The sequence below is a fragment of the Accipiter gentilis genome, chromosome 5 (genome assembly GCF_929443795.1).
Source record: "Accipiter gentilis chromosome 5, bAccGen1.1, whole genome shotgun sequence".
NCBI classification, from domain to species: domain Eukaryota; kingdom Metazoa; phylum Chordata; class Aves; order Accipitriformes; family Accipitridae; genus Astur; species Astur gentilis.
The window spans coordinates 2,664,365-2,678,537 of NC_064884.1; the positions used below are offsets into that span (position 1 = coordinate 2,664,365).

General features: G+C 47.4%; 1 long non-coding RNA gene across 1 annotated transcript; it reads left to right on the top strand.

The window, feature by feature from the left end:
* The first annotated feature begins 7,040 nt into the window (after positions 1–7,040).
* LOC126039026 (uncharacterized) lies at positions 7,041–11,125 on the top strand. The gene is made up of 3 exons (XR_007506164.1): positions 7,041–7,218; positions 10,807–10,886; positions 11,045–11,125. It is a non-coding gene; the product is annotated as an uncharacterized LOC126039026 (long non-coding RNA).
* Positions 11,126–14,173: the final 3,048 nt, after the last annotated feature.

Consider the following 14,173-nt stretch of genomic DNA (forward strand, 5'->3'; position numbering starts at 1 on the left):
GTTCTGAAAAAGCCTTTCTTTTGTTTGCTGTCCAACACAGAGACTCTGAGCTGGATGTTGCGAGAGACAAAGGATCTAACAGCACAGAATGCAACTTGCTTGACGTACGAGGGCACGTTTTCCTCTCCTTCAGCACCTTGGCTATTTTGATCCCTGAATTAACCTGAGACATGCCATTTTCTAAGTACCTGCTAGTAGACCAGGCAGCTACTTAACCTGTCTTCTTTCCTAAAGCCAGAGAAGGAGGAATCAAACCCCAGCAGGAAGAGGGAATAATCAAACCACAGCAGGAGGAGTTAAAGAGAAAGAGGCAATTCCTGCTGAACAAACGTCACTCTTGCCAGGGTATAAAAAAAACCAGCCTCTTGGATCTCCTTGCCATCTCAATCTATGCAGAGGCTATAGGCGTAAGTCTACACCCCGTCTCCTCATGCGGTAACTTAGTTTTTTATGCAGTGCTGTGTGCTGTTATCGCTCTCTCTTGCACAGGGTGCAGCCACATCATTTCAGGGTTTCCTGTGTTGTGAGATTGGCACAGAAATGTTCTAGTGCACTTGGAGACTGAGGTCCTCCATAATATTTTTTTACACAACTGCATAAAATTCATTACTTTTTTTTTTTTTTTTCTTAATCAGGGATGTCAAGCACGTCCTCTTTTCTCATTAAAGCTAACTTTATTCTTAAACTCCTGAAGGGAGACAGGGGGAATGAAGAAGTGGAGTTTTGGTTTTCTAGAAGTGTCTTGGAGAGAAAATTACTAGCTTATTGTAATTATCCCCAAAGCAAGAATATAAAACCCACAAAATTGGAAACTAATTTTCACTGCAACTTTTTAATTTAGAAAGTAACTTTCATTCTGAGTTGGTGGCTCATTTGGAAAAGGCAGATTTTTTTTTTTTTTTTTTTTTGACAAAATACCTCTATGTTTTTGAAATTGCCTCCTGAAAACATCTCAGGGGTTTTTTTCCTGTGGTATACCTTGCTATTAAAGGTTTTCTTCCTGACTTGGAAGACAAGGTAATTTCAGATGATTACCATTTTTCACGAAGTGGATGCAGTTCCCTGCAAGACTCTGGCTTAGTCTTTTGGCAGACTCAGAAAGCCAGCACTCCCTTACTTGCATTCAAGTCATGCTTGGTAGTTTGGCTTTGGGGCAGAGGGGGTTTTGTCACGGCTTTGAAGACTAGAAAACAAACCCTTAATTCCCCTTACGGAAACCGAAAGGACCTGCACTGGAAGATGGCAGCCCACCATGAAGGTGCATCGAGAAGGGCAGGTATTTGCAGCCCTCTTTCAGCTAAGCCACGTGTAGTTCCATTGCCATAACCATGGAGCAAAATGCTTGCCCTCCCTATTCTATTTATGGAAAACAAATATAGTATCATTAGAGCAGGAGAGAGGCTGGACTTAGTAAATTGCATTAGCATATTGGCAGAGTTTAGATTCCTGTCCTGGAAGAGTGTCCATAACAAAACAATCTGCTTAATTACCCCTAGGTCCAGCAGCCTTGAGTGAGAAAAAACAGATTTTGCAAAGTAAAACCAGTTCCGCTGTTACCTTTCCAGTCCGCTGTCCTTAAACAAAGCAGTTACATCTCTGCATAACCTTGTGGTGAATGAACTTCAAGTTTCTAAGCCAAGTCTGAATTTAGCTTGTGTTTTTTTATCTCCAGAGGTGTTTCATTAGCTCAATTACAAGTGACATGTTCCACTATGCGCTGCTGACTGAGAGAACTCAGCCAACCTAAATCCCTCTCCAAATAGAATCCAATTAACCTCTTACTCCCCCTTCCTTTAATCGCCCATGCCTCATGACTTGTTCACAGCCACACCTTTTAAAGAAGACCAAAGTAAACTACCTGAGATAACTATATACTTAACAGCTGAGGTGTTTGTACTTGATTTTTTGGTTCGATTGGGCTTGGGTGTACGCTGTTATCGTTCGAAAAGTAAGAGCCTGCGGGTTTTGTGATGGTGTCCAGTGGCAGTTCTCTGTTGCACAACCCACCGTTTGGGCAAGTCCCTGGCTGTCCCCATGTGTAAAAGGCAGGCAGTGATCCTCAGTAACATGTAGAAAAGTTGTCGAACGTGTTAGATGCAGACGTCTGTGTAACTGCAGAGACCACCCAGGGACATAACTGTTGTTGCGAACGTGCTTGCTAACGATTGGGTTTGCTTATGTGAACTTCAAATCCCGGTTAAGCGTTGTTTTGAAGGTGGTTAAGGTGCCTGGGTGTTACACTGGCTTCCTGCTCGGGGCTGAGTTCTGCCCTAGATCCATTAATGTTTTGGCAGCAGTGCTTCCTCGCTGGTGTTGTCAAGACAGTTAGATGCTGAAGTCATCAGTAAGGCATATAACCCTAAATGGATGGGTTAGATCAGTGACCTACTTTAACACACAAGTCTTGCACAAGTCTGACCTTCTCCCCACGATCCACCCTGAGACCTCAACAGCACAAGCCGTTTCAAAGCACCCCGTGCGCTGATCTGGTCATGTGTTGAAGCCTTACGAGCAAGGCAGCGAGTCTGTCAGCTGGGGCCAGGAGCTGTGATTTGGAAACCCCGAGTGCTTGATTTGGCTACAGCCTTGCTTTGCAAATCCACACAAACATCTCATTTTCTCGATTTTTTTTCCATTGTATCCACAGCCCACGTCCTGAAGAACTTGTACGCCGTGCGAATTAGTCGTAGGATTATTACTGGAATTTTGTCTGCTTGCGTGCTCAAATAAGCTCTCAATCTGGGTTAAGATTTAGGCTGCAGCAGTTGTTGGGTTTTGTGTTGTTAGCAGAGAGTTATTTTTTAAAATAGTTCTGGTTTGGTCTTACAAGCATTTTCCTCCAAACATGACTACAACGAACAAGCAGTAAAACTCAAGAGAGTGGCATAAATGGGCTGCTGAGGACAAACCAGCCCTGGGGACTGATCGGAACAGGTTACAGCGGAGGCGTGGGGTGACACTCCGTAAACTGAGGAATACAGTAAAAGCTGTACAGAAAAACTCAATCTCTTCCAATAAGGACGCCCTGTGCATTTTGTGGGTCTTGGATCAGCATGATCCAACTCTCTGCGTTCCAGCCAAAGCTAGTTCTGGAAGCATTGCTACAAATGGCACCATAAAATTTCATATCTTTGCTGGGTTTCTCCTTTTATTCTTGTACGTTTGAAGAGCCTGACAAGCATGTTTCCTAAAAACCTGCTGTGTGGACTGACACCGGGGGTGCCGTATTACCACCCAAAATGGGCTAGCGTGTTACGTGGGATAGACTAGAAAAACAGGCATCTGTCTTGGGAAGGCCGACAGGTTCTGGGATGGGAGTCGGGATGAGTGCCAAGGTGGTGTTCTGGTGGGGCAATGCGGGCAGATCGTCCAGACTGGTGTGTGCCCGTATTTATATACGTGCGTGCATTTGTGCAGCTCGCTGAGTGATAAAACAGGATGAATGCCCTGTAACGTGGGAAGGCAGCGATGAGGCTGTACTTAACTGCAAAGTCAATACAGAGAGAACTAGTCTGGTCAGGTTTTCCTCAGACAATTATCTATTTCTTCTCTTTGTATAACATCACTAAATCATTTTTTGGCTTTTCTGCTTTTAATTCTCCTTTCCTCCCTTAAGCTGAGCATCCATCCTTCCTACCTTTTGCTGTCTAAAGCCCATTCTCGCCAGTGGTCCCAGCGGCCTTCAGACAAAACACACATTTCCCCGCTTCCCTCGTCATCAAAAACGGCGACCTTCCGCTCCCTTCACCGAACCCCCGGGCGACTTCAAGACTGTTGGCCGCTAACGGAGCTTATGCAGTTTCTCTGCTCTGGGCCCAGCTAACGTGTCTGGGTTTTACGTAGCAGTGGGCCCAATCCCAACCCTGATCTAAGCCTGCCTAGAGGTGCTTTCCCCATCTCCTGAACCAGGCTGAGATGTTCACAGGTGTCTGTCTGGTTCAAAGCATGGGTGAAGCACGTTCCTCGGTGCTTTGGGCTGTTTGAAATCCACACAGCATTTCTGTGGCTTTAGCCTATTTCTTCATTTAATGTTCTCCGTTCTTGGAGATGTTGTGTTTCTGCCTATCCCCTTAAGAGGTCAAGTGCTTCCAGAGGGAGGTTAGCCTGTAGTTTTCCATGTACCCTGACTACTCGGCGCACGAGTGAATTTGTTCTGTGATAATACAGCTGAGCAGGCAAAACCACAAGTAAATCAGGCTGGGGTTTTTTCCCACTTTTAATAACAGTTTACTATTCTGTAAGTGCATGTAAAGCACATGCCCTATTCCCCCAGCCAAGGAGCTTGACAGCTTGTCAGCAAGAACTACCATAGGTCTAGAGTGACTGATTTATGCAAGTAAAAGCACACGTGCCAAGACCTGGCAGCAGCTTGCTCCTTCTTTTTTTTTTTTTTTTTTTTGTAATGACTTGGCAACCCTTTCTCTTCTCCTTCATCCAAACTTTTGCCTTTTATAGTCTTTGAATAACGCCTTTTTTTTTTTTTTTTTTTTTTTTTTAATGTATGTAGCAGTTTCCCCTCCCTTCTCTTTCAGCCGTTTGCTCTCCTTATCTGAATTGGCCATGGGACAGGAGATCTTGGCTTCACAACAAGCAGTTCTTGACTGAGTACACACAATCACAAACCCGATTGCACATGGACTCATGTTTTTGTGCATGGGAATGGGTGCATCAGGGCTTCATAACACTTTCTTACCTGTGCTCTGATATCCCCGTGCTCGTGCATTGTACATGCTTGTGCTAAAACTTACCTTCCTTTGAAGAAGTATATGCACATACATGAGCTAACACTGGTGCAATCAAGCTTTTATTAACATTGATTCTCACGTTCTCTGTGTAGAGCGCTCATTTAAAGAATTACACAAATTGGTCTGCATAGCCAACTGGGAATTCTTACACACAGGCATATAGCAACAACTATAAACCACACTGTATAATCATGTGGCCTCCAACGTAGATTCAAACTCGATTATGTATGAGGGTTTATTGATTCGCTCTTTCTCACTCAAGCCTGTGTTCAGGTATAGGCTCATACGCAGCTGTGCAGTCGCGCGGTTTCTCAGACACAGGCATTCTTCGGCACAGACAGTCTCTCACACATAAGCTTATAGATTTATGATTTGTTGTGAGAGTGGAAAACAGCTGCTGCAGGCTAATCAAATACAGCAGAAGATTTAATGCAAAATATTGAAAAACACTGTCTGGTAGGAGGGTGAAATTCTTAAAAACATGCTGGTCTCATGGCGCTAGGCCAGCGCAAGAAGATTTGCACCTGGCCATGATAAACGTCAGCAGTGGGTCTGGAGGAGGCAGCTTCACCCTGCTGCCAGACGCACAGGCTAAAAATCACATTGGGTTTGGCCCTGCGAGTCAGCTGCATAAGTCTGAGGCTGTGGTTTTTCAGGGGCGCACAAGCAGAGCTGCTTAGCATGGACTGGTAGGAAAGAAGAGTAGTCCAACGCGAGCACAAGCTTTGCAGCACGTTGGCAGAACAGGTTGAAGTTCTCGCTACTGGCTCACTTCTGCCTGTCTCTGTGGACAAATGGAAAGCCTATTTCTCCAGGGCTGTCAGTTCAGCACCTTTCACCAGTTCTGCTAAGGCTGCAAAGGCTTGGAAATAATTAACTGCAAAGGAAAGAATTTCATCTCAGGTTTCTGCTGACTGACGACACAGGCAATTTATGATGCCACAAGAAGCTCAGGCTGGGATTATTTCTATGTAACTCCCAACGCTGCTGCTTGGCAGCTTAGCGACTGCGTTGGAAGTGGCTGAACTAGATTAATACCTTGTGGATTTGAACTATAAACTTCCACGAGTTTGGAGTCCGGGGGCTCGGCTTAGCTGAGTACAGGCTGGAGCTGCGGCACTTGCAACACCCTCATCTCCCTTTCCCGGTGCCGGTAGGTGGGACTTGTCCGCACAGCTCTCCCCCTTCCCACCCGGCAGGTACGATCTGACTCGTCCATCTCCAAAGGCGAGACCGCAAAGGGCTGGGCTGTGAAAATAGTGCGGGATCAGCCTTCAAAGTGTCCTTCCCGTGAAACTTTGGCTTGGCAGCCTCAGTGGATCTGTGCTGCCACTCACTCTCTGGAAAATGAAGTGAGCGGCTCCTGCTTGCTTGGGTGCTAGGCAGAGAAAATGTGATACCTGAGCAGGGCGCTCAGATGTCGCGGCTAAAGGACAGGTGTATTTTGTTCCTGTCTGCTCTTGGTTTGCAACAGGAGACGAGAGGCTCCTGCTCCGGTAGTGGTTTTGGCTGCAAAAAGAGATCGCTCTTTTGCAGTTGATGGTTGTGGGTTTAGTCCCTATTATTGACCTGCAAATGTATATCAGTCTGTCTGATTGGAGACTCCACAGGCTGACCCAGCAAGCCAGTTCTACTGTGCACCCTGCCGTGAGCTGAGAGAGGAGATTTTCGAAATAGAAGGGCCATGGGGCAGTCGGGCCAAGCCCGCTGATTTTGCACGTGCCTGTCCACACAATCTTCAGCCAGCGGTTTACCCCCAATTATTCCTGGTCTATCCTACCCCCCCCCACCCCCCGTGTGCTGTGAATACCTCCCTATCTTTGCTGCGCGTTTTGAGATCATCAGGTGAACCGTGCTGTTCAATCTGTTCTTTGCAGTGAGACACCAGCTGCGCATCTACATGTTGGTGAACCAACAGCTCTGACTCACGGCTGACGGGCTCCATTCTGCCAAGGAGCCCATATTCCCTTTCTTCGTGGGTAGACAGCCCTGGGTGGCATAAAGTACACACTGAAACGCGCCATCCGGGGATATGAGAAGCATCTGTTCCTTCCAGATGTTCAGTCATCTCATTGTTTGTTAGATTTGAGGACAGGAACCCCCTTCAGTTATGTGAGGCACTCGCTGTTCTCAGATGTCCGGGAGAGTGTGTGGGGTGGGGGGAAAATTGGCTTTGTGTGACGCCAGCAAGGAATAGAGGCAGAGGTTTCATGCCTTTTGGAAAACACTTGAAAGGCCTTTGAGCTCTGGCTAATCTCCATTGTTCGTGTGTTTTCCGGCAGCAGAACGAGAGGGGAAGAACGGAAAGAGGCAAGAGAGCAGAGCTGAGAATTAGAACTGGAAGCCTTTCCCGTGCTCAGGCGAGCTTGGCAGAATCCGTCGTGGCAAATGGAGCTGGATGCAACAGAATCCAGGCTTAAGCTTGGCTCAGATCTTAGACCCAGCAGAGCCTCCTTAGATCTGCAGGAGCTTTGTGAGTAGATGAATGCATTTCAGCCAGCCTCACTGAACCAGACGCAAGTGCAGCTGTTGAATTCAGCTGTGGAACAGGGCAGAGGGTAGCGTTGCCCAAATTTGAGGCCTTTTTGCCCACAGCCATTTTGTGTCTTTGATTTTCCTGCAGGCTTATTGTCTTCTGCCACTGTAGATCACACAAGACTGTTAGAACTAGACAGGCATTGCAAGCTTTCACTCATTAATATAGGTAAGCTGAGGCACAAAGCTGCAAAATTACATGCGCAACGTTGCCAGTAAACGTTTAGCAGAGCTGTGTATTGTACCTGAAATGCACTGAATTCCACGTTAAACCTTTAATGCCCTCCTCTCCCAGCACGCTGCATGTTAGCACCATATGGGCCATTTGCAGAGTGCAATTTTGGCCCGTCTACATCATTATATCCTAGCTGACGGGTGCGTAGTTTGAGATACAGGGTTCCCATCTGAGTTTCATTTCTGATGGAGACATTTCTAAGTGCAGCAATACCTAAACCAGACACGACTTGAGGAATAGAGGTAGTGTGGCTCTTCATTTTTCTGTATGGGTTCAACCAGGTACAGACTAGAGCGAGGCCAGAGTAGAAATCTGACATCCGCTAGAGTAGTGCCAGAAAAAGCTGTCCCTTCGGTATATCCCTCCCACTTCTATCCACTGAGGGAAAACACCGTGCAGCCCCCAAACTTTCCCACTCAATTCTTGTTCTCTTTTCCTCTGCACCAGCAGAAAAGCTTTGTAAAAAAGAGTAATTTTCAATTCAAGATTTTAAATGTTTTGTTCCTGACGGTGAGTCAAGGATTTTTCCAGTCCCTCCCCCACAATAAACAAGTGCAGGCTGAGTGTGGTCCAGAGGAAAATGTGAGTTACACATGTCCTGGCCACATGCTTCTCCGGTACCAATGATAACCATATGGTGGCTTTCAGACCCCAGCTCTCCAACGAGGAGGAGTGTTAGCATGAATCAGTGCAAGCTCCCGCAGAGTAGATAAGTAACCCAGCCTTGCCGGTAGCTGCTTGCATGTGCCCAGCAAACACCTTCACACCCTAGTATGGTTGTAGTGCCTTGTTTTGTGGTTCAGCTTCACCTAAGCTGAAGAGGATTGGGCTAATGAGCTTGGCTGAGAAACTCCTGCAGTACAGGAACCCTCGTGTAACAAACTCTTGTCACTGAGCCCGCAGATCCTGTTGCGATTCTCTGCTCCAGCACTTTGCTGGGGAGAGGGAATTGTACTGCCCATCTCCGCTCCTTTCCCTGCTAGCATAGAAACTGTATTTTCTGTTCTGGGAAAGGAAATTAGAGGGGTTGGGGAAGGGCACAGACAGACCTCGGGCTAGTTTCCAGGTCTAGGGGCAAACCAAGTGCAATAGGTACATTATAATTTTGGCATCTCACTCATTTAGGATGCAAATACTACCTACCATCCCTAGCTAGAACAGCCCATCAATTGTTTGTCAAGTTTGAGGACTGTCATAGAAGCAACCCTGTCCCCAAACCAGTGCAGGAACCACGGCGCGTCGCAGGCCCCCAGAGCATCTCATGCCGCTATGCCCTTGCATGATACTGCTTGCGTACCATGCGTGCAGAGCTCTCAGCATCCCGTAAGTTAGCATCACCATCACCATTTTCTGCAGGGTAATAGGAAAACCAAAGCCCAGATATCCTAGAGGACGTTATTCTCATCACAACCTAAATACCTCGGAAGACCGGGTCATGGAAGAAGGTCCTCTCACTTTGAGGCTGGCATCTTAGTTTCCCTTTCTCCGAGCTTGCCCTGGCCTTTGCTCGCACAGTGTGCGAGATTTCCCCATGCGTGGTTTCCCATTCCTCTTTGAAAACAGCTCGTCCCTGCAAGCACTCCATATCTCATTTACCTGTGTTTCCACTTCCTTAGTTTGAGCTACTAGGGGAGCAAACAGGAGGAGGTTCATTGATTATTTTTAGTGTAAAATCTCAGCTAGGTAACCTTTATTAAAGCTAAGCTAAATACACAGCAAACATAAGCTTTACTCAGGCAGCAGTTCACAGGAACTTGGCAGAGGCCTGCCTGCGTTTCAGAATCCTTGTCCTTTTTTCTAGATGAAAGCCCTGCAGAAGGATTTGTTTTTCAGACAGAAGGCAAGCCAAGTTGGTGATTTCATCGCAAGGCAGGCTGTGTCAAGCTGGTCCTATTCAAACACGCAGGAAATCAAGCTTGGAGCTCGTTCAGAAACGAGGATGGAGAGTGGGGGTAGAGAGGGGGCCCTGAGGAGGACAAGATCCTGAATTCTGAAACTGAGCTCGGAACAAGCAGGGCAGATACCTGCTGTCGGTGGAGTGCTGTAGGGACCCGTCCTTCACCCTTTGAAGGGTTAACTGGCAAGGTTTCAAGTAGCATTTCTTAATTTCCAGCTCTTCCAAGAAGCTATCCCATCTCTGTCCTCACGGAGCCCCGCGAGGGCCATGTGCTGCATCGCTCTGATAAGAGGTCAGGTGGCTACCACAGGCGAAGGCGAATTTTCCCAGTCCCCTCATTTGAGTGCATTTTTTTCTGATTAAAGCAATTATTGTCTGATTAAAGCAGTTGCTTTCTGAGCGTAAATGTGGATTACTGAGGAGAGGAGAGAAAGCTTGCTCTGACCATGGGAATGGGGAGAGGGAAGTGGAGGAGACTCTTGTGAAGTTGTTCTTTACAAGCTGTTATAATGATCTCCACTTAAACATTTGTAAAGCAGCTATATAACACCGGTGGTAGAGGGGAGGCAACGGATGGCGGAATTCAGAACATTTGTTCTTGGGTCTGCTACAGAATCTCTGAGATCTTTGGATGGTCCCTTCCCAGGCAGCAAGGGAAGCACAGTGGAGAAAATCTTGGCATAATTTTATCTGCTGCATTTCTGCAGCTGCAAACTTGCCTTTGATCGGCGAAGATATCGCTCTAAGAATCTCCATCGCTACGCAGCATTTCGAACACAGCTAATCACATGGGAAATTAGTGAGAGAAACCTGCTTGGGATGTATGTGTGAGCGTGTATAATTCTTCAACCCTAAATAACGTCTGCAGGGGCTTCTGAGTAAGGAAGGCAGAGTTTGCTGTCACTGTTAGAAAAAGCTCAGAGCTGCCCCTTTGCACTTACTCCGTCTGCAGAAGAACTTCAAGGACTCCAGTCCTTCCTTTCTAGCAACTGCTTTCATGGATCCAGATTTTAGTGGTTTGGGTTTTTTTAAAATCAAGCACTTTCTGATGTGAATAATACCAACAAAATGTTTGCAGCTTGGTCTACAGGATGGGAAAAATGCAGACACCAAAAGTCAAGGCAGTTTCTTAACGTCGATGCTCATTAGGTACTTTTTAACATTAGTGGCTGGTGCTGGAATCTGCCCACGCAGGCTGGAGGCTGAGGAAATATTATTTGAACACATCTGCTCCAAGAGATACCGTCAGACTTGGGGAGCATCTTGTGGTAATTAGGGGAATTCATGTCCTTATTTAGTCCAGCAGAGTTTTTTCCTGAGGTTATTTTTGTTGTTGTTGTTTGTTTGTGGGATCCTTTAAAATTTTGTTTTCTGCATATCTTTTTTTTCAACAGCTGAAGGTCTCCCAGGCAATATTAAGACCCTGTGTTCACATAGCACCCTCTCCCCTGTTGCAAAGCACCTGGCAAAGCTGGTAAGAAGTATTTCGGAAGCAAAGGAAGAGAAACTTGCAGCCACGGGCTTGAAATACAACACAGAGTTGTGGTCCATAATTGCCTGTCCCCTTTCCTGTCCCTGCCATGTCTTCTCCCTCCTCATTTCCCAACCTACACGTGTGCATCTTCTCTCCAGGTTGAAAGCCCCTACAAGACCCCAGGGTTGGTGTGAAAGCAAGACCAGTTGCCTGCCTTTGACTCTTCTGCCCAAAATGCTGCCCCGAGCTCTCCCATAGCTCTTGTTTGAGTGGTCTACACTTAGCCGCGAAAGACAGGGGTCGAACCGGATCAGCCGGATGATTTCCCAGGCCCTCTCCTTTCTGCTGCTCTTGCCAAAGGCAGGGTGGTACCTGTCTTCGCCGACTCAGAACTCAGTCCCCCAGCAACTTTCATCTCCTCGTGAGAAGAACTACTTTACACAATCTTCTAAAGAAGAGGAGAGCTTTAAGCCTCTGTCCTTTTTTTCTGAAAAAGGGGCCTTTAATATGGTTTAATTAAAAGCTCATTCTGCAGAGCTCATCTGATGTCAGTTTTGAAATTCTGTGCATTTTGTTTCCATTCTTATTCTTTTGTGCGTTTCAATCGGTACATTTCCAAATAAGGTTTTTGTGTGCTCACCGCAGATCTCTGCACTCACTCCTTGAACCTTAATGCTTTTTGTAGTGTTGAGCAGCGACAGGGTTATGTTAACCTCTCTGCTTCACTAGGCACATTTGTTCCCTCAAAATCAACACAGCAGCTGTAGACACTGACATCTGAAACAGTCCTGGCTCTCTTTACGGCACAGAGTTTCTCTTCGGGCTATGCGGACTGCGCGGAGTGCCTTGCAGAGAACACAAGCCAGAAAAGCAGGTGCTCAAGGACGAAGAAACCCTTAGCTAGGAAAATAGAGGCTCGCGGGTTCTTTTCTTGTTGGCCGGTCTTCCCTTCTGAATAGGCAACCGCTGCCCTCTGAGGCAGAGTCGCATGGGAAGGCAGGAGCTTGCCAGGGGCTGAGAAGCTGCCCTTGCCTCAGTTTTTGGGTTAGCATGGGAAGGGTGCGCGTCCCGGTCCATAGCCACCCAAAGGTCCCCACGGAGCAGATGTCTAATGCTGGCATCGGAGCTTTAGCACAGGGAAATGGCGTGGCTTGCACAGAGCCAGGAGCCAAACACAGGTAGCGTGGCTCCCAGTTCGGCTGGCAAACTGGTCAACTGGGAGCCAGCACATGGGGCAGTTTTATTCGGCACAGAGGAGGCCACTTGGGCAGCTGGCTAGATTGGGTGGACATTGGGGGGTGTACGTCTGTGATGGGGACAAGGTGGGTTCAATTCAGGCCAGGCTTGCTTTGGGGCCAGGTGTAGCTTGACCCAAATCTGCCAATTAGGCTAAACATGAGCACCCGGCTGGGCTTAAATGCTGCTTCTCGTGGGGAGGGGAGCTGGCTGGCTTTGCCTTCTGCTTGGTGAGTTTCTGTCGCCTTTCCCGGGGAACTTGGAGCTTGAAGGAGAGGAGCTTTAAATAGGAATATGGTTTTACAGGAGGTGAATGTTGGAGACTCTGGCCGAAACTCTTCTGTGTCGGATCCAGGAGACCGAGCTGTGCTGCTTTTGGGATCCTGGGGTTAGCAACATGCAGGAAAACCAAGGTGGAATGTGAGTAGTACAGCATAATGCTGAAGTACAAATGATGTTTGAATTGGGGTGGGGGGATAAAGCTGTGCAGTGACTGCATTTCTATCTAATCACGCTCTGGGGAGTGGCAAGCTAGGGAGTGCTGCTGGGAGAGGAGGCAAGGGTACATGTGTTTTAGTTTTTGAAAAAAACCCTCACTTTGAGAAAGCAAAGGTCATCTAGAAAAAGCCTGAATTGAGGCCAAGAGCTAAGAAACTTGCAAAAGTAATGCAGGGTTTCCCCCCGCTGCTTGCTTTCCGTTTCTAGCTTGACCAGCTGCTAGAGCCCTTCCTTGGCTGGCCGGGGATGCAGAAGCCCTTTTCTCTCCCTGAAACAGGGGCAGACAACAGCAACAAATGGCTTCCTTGAAGAACTGAAGCTTTTATTGGAGCACCTCTCTGTTTTGTAGCTGGACGAACACGCCGAGAGGACAACACGCTCAAAAGGTGCCCTAAGTGCTGGGAAGACACAGCTGACGTGAAGGCAGTGAAAAGGCTGGGGGAAGAACTTACTTCTGCGTGAGCTGTTTGAGATGGCCGGGAGGGCAAGGGTGCTGCTTTGTTCAGTGCCTTTTGCCTGTGCCATGATCCTGTTAGCGCTGCCATCTGAATAGTTTTAATTTTATTCCTAATTTTACGCACTGCGCACAGATCATAAAAATCGGTGATGTGGTTGCCCAGTGGAGATGAAAGCTGCTCTACCTGATGCGTACGGTGAATAACAAGGAGAATTAAGTTGCATGTTTCGGAATCATTTCTGCTGTTCTAGCTAGATGAAGCTCTGCCATGAAATGGTGGATTTCCTGAAGCTTTGTCTGTTTCTTAGCACCCATGCTGATAATTTTCCTATGACTTTCCCATTTGTTTTTCTTGGCCTTTGGAAGCCAAATGCTCAGAGGTGACTGCCTGGCATCTGTCTGTGTAAGTTGTGAAATGGGGAAGACTGTGACCCAGAAGCATGAAATTTGTCGGCTTCCTAGAAGTGTGCTGAGAGGAGGTACGGTTATCGGGGGTCCCTCGATTAAGGGGGAGCCTGTGTTGCATTCCTGGGTGTAGTTCTGTGCGTGGTATGACTAATGGAGAGCCCTCCTGGGACAGGGGAAATGGAGGTGGTGGTCATGGGGCCTGTGGCTTCAGGAGTCATTTTTGTTGTCTGATACTAAGAAATGAGTGGTTGTCATGGTTACCGGCCTCACTTTCCTGGCCTTGCCAAATGTCTTCTCTGGAGCCTCGGGCTTGGAGCAGGATTCAGTGTTTCTCTCCCGTTGAGATTGTGCTCTGATCCAAGCGCCTTGAATTTCAAACATGCCTACTTTGGCACACCGGTCTGATGTTTGCGTGTGCTTGCGGATCTCGAGAGCCTTTGGTGCTCCTGTCGTCTTATTGATCGTTAAGAACAGGTAAGAAGTAAATGAAATGAAGTACACCCGTAGGTGTACTTAGGGATGCGGCCTTTGCAACTTGGGCAGAAGTGTAGGGTGTCTGGGTGGGCCTGTGGTCTCTCGGTACCATGCGTGGGCTCTGGGGCTCCGTCAGTACAGGCAGTGCCTCCCAGGGAAAAACTGTAAAGGGTTGGTAAAGCTCTTATCTTCTCTCTCGTTCTTGTTTTCTGTG